Raw genomic sequence first — 2,649 nt, 5'->3', positions numbered from 1 at the left:
TCATATCATCTGCAAATAGTGGTATTTTGACTTCTTATATTCCAATTTGTATCAGTTTTATCTCCTTTTGTTGTCTAATTGCTCTAGCTAGAACTTTAAGTACTATATTGAATAGGCAGGGAGAAAGTGGGCAGCCTTGACTATTCCCTGATTTCAGTGGGATTGCTTCAAGTTTCTCTCCATTTAGTTTGAAGTTGGCTACTTGTTTGCTGTATATTGCTTTTATTATGTTTAGGTCTGGTCCTTGAATTCATGAACTTTCCAAGACTTTTATCATGAATTGGTCTTGGATTTTGTCAAATGTGTTCTCAGCATCTAACGAGATGATCATGTAAATTTTGTCTTTGAGTTTGTTTATATAGTGGATTACACTGATGGATTTCCATACATTAAACCATCTCTGCATTCTTGCATCCCTGGAATGAAGTCTACTTGATCATGATGGATGATCGTTTTGATTTGTTCTTGGATTCAATTTCCGGGGATTTTATTGAGTATTTTAGCATGGTGATGTTCATCAGGGAAATTGGTCTGAATTTCTCTTTATTTAGTTTAATTATCAGAATAATCGTGGCTTCATAGAATGAATTGGGTATAGTAACTACTCTTTCTGTTTTGTGGAATGCATTGAGGAGACTTGGAATTAGGTCTTCTTTAAAGGTCTGATAGAACTCTGCACTAAACCCTGGGTCCTGGGTTCTTTTTTTGGTTGGGAGACTATTAGTGACTGCTTCTATTTCTTTAGGGGATATGGGATTGTTTAGTTCATTTATCTGATCCTGATTTAACTTTGGTACCTGGTATCTGTCTAGAAATTTGTCCATTTCATCCAGGTTTTCCAGTTTTGTTGAGTATAGCTTTTTGTAGTAGGATCTGATGATATTTTGGATTTTCTCAGGTTCTGTTGTTCATTTCTGATTTTGTTAATTTCGATACTATCCCTATGCCCTCTAGTGAGTCTGGCTAAGGGTTTATCTATCTTGTTGATTTTCTCAAAGAACCAGCTCCTGGTTTGGTTGATTCTTTGAATAGTTTTTTTTGTTTCTACTTGGTTGATTTTAGCCCTGAGTTTGATTATTTCCTGCGGTCTACTCCTCTTTGGTGAATTTCTTTCCTTTTGTTCTAGAGCTTTTAGGTGGTCTGTCAAGCTACTACTGTATGCTCCATCTAGTTTCTTTTTGGCAGCACTCAGAGCTATGAGTTTTCCTCTTAGGACTGCTCTCATAGTGTCCCATAAGTTTGGGTATGTTGTGGCTTCATTTTCATTAAACTCTAAAAAGTCTTTAATCCCTTTCTTTATTTCTTGCTTGACCAAGCTATCATTGAATAGAGTGTTATTCAGCTTCCATGTGAATGCTGGCTTTCTATTATTTATGTTGTTATTGAAGATCAACCTTAGTCTGTGGTGATCTGATAGGATGTATGGGATTATTTCAGGATTTTGTATGTATTGAGGCCTGTTGTGTGACCAATTTTATGGTCAATATTTGGGAAGGTACCATGAGGTGCTGAGAAGAAGGTATATCCTTTTGTTTTAGGATAAAATGTTTTGTACATATCTGTTAAATCCATTTGTTTCATAACTTCTGTTAGTTTCAATGTGTCTCTGTTTAGTTTCAGTTTCCATGATCTGTCTAATGATGAGAGTGGGTGTTGAATTCTCCCACTATTATTGTGTAAGGTGCAATGTGTGCTTTGAGCTTTACTAAAGTTACTTTAATAAATGTGGCTGCCCTTGCATTTGGAGCATAGATATTCAGAATTGAGGGTTCATCTTGGAAGATGTTACCTTTGTTGAGTATGAAGTACCCCTCCTTGACTTTTTTGAGAACTTTCGGTTGAAAGTCGATTTTATTCGATATTAGAATGGCTACTCCAGCTTGTTTCTTTGGACTATTTGCTTGGAAAATTATTTTCCAGCCTTTCACTCTGAGTTTGTGTCTGTCTTTTTCCGTGAGGTGGGTTTCCTGTTAGCAACAAAATGTTGGGTTCTCTTTATGTAGCCAGTCTGTTAGGTCATGTCTTTTTATTGGGGAATTGAGTCCATTGGTATTAAGAGATATTAAGGAAACATAATTATTGCTTCCTGTCATTTTTGTTATTTGAATTGGGCTTCTAATCTTGTAGCTGTCTTCTTTTAGGTTTGTTGAAGGATTGATTACTTTCTTGCTTTTTCTAGGGCATAATTTCCATTCTTGATTTGGAGTTTTTTCTTTATTATCCTTTGAAGTGCTGGATTCATGGAAAGATATTGTTTGAATTTTGTTTTGTCATGGAATACCTTGGTTTCTCCATCTATGGTAATTGAGATTTTTGCTGGATATAGTATCCTGGGCTGGCATTTATGTTCTCTTAGGGTCTGTATCACATCTGTCCAGGATCTTCTGGCTTTCATAATCTCTGGTGAGAAATCTGGTGTAATTCTAATAGGTCTGCCTTTATATGTTACTTGACCCTTTTCCCTTACTGCTTTTAATATTCTGTCTGTATTTTGTGCATTTGCTGTTCTGATTAATATGTGTCAGGAGTAATTTCTTTTCTGTTCCAGTCTATTAGGAGTCCTGTAGGCTTCTTGTATATTCTTGGACATCTCTTTATGTTAGGGAAGTTTCCTTCTATAATTTTGTTGAATATATTTACTGGCCCTTT

This window comes from Mus pahari, chromosome X, assembly GCF_900095145.1.
Source record: "Mus pahari chromosome X, PAHARI_EIJ_v1.1, whole genome shotgun sequence".
In the NCBI taxonomy this organism is placed as follows: Eukaryota; Metazoa; Chordata; class Mammalia; order Rodentia; family Muridae; genus Mus; species Mus pahari.
Note: the sequence above shows the minus strand (reverse complement) of the source record.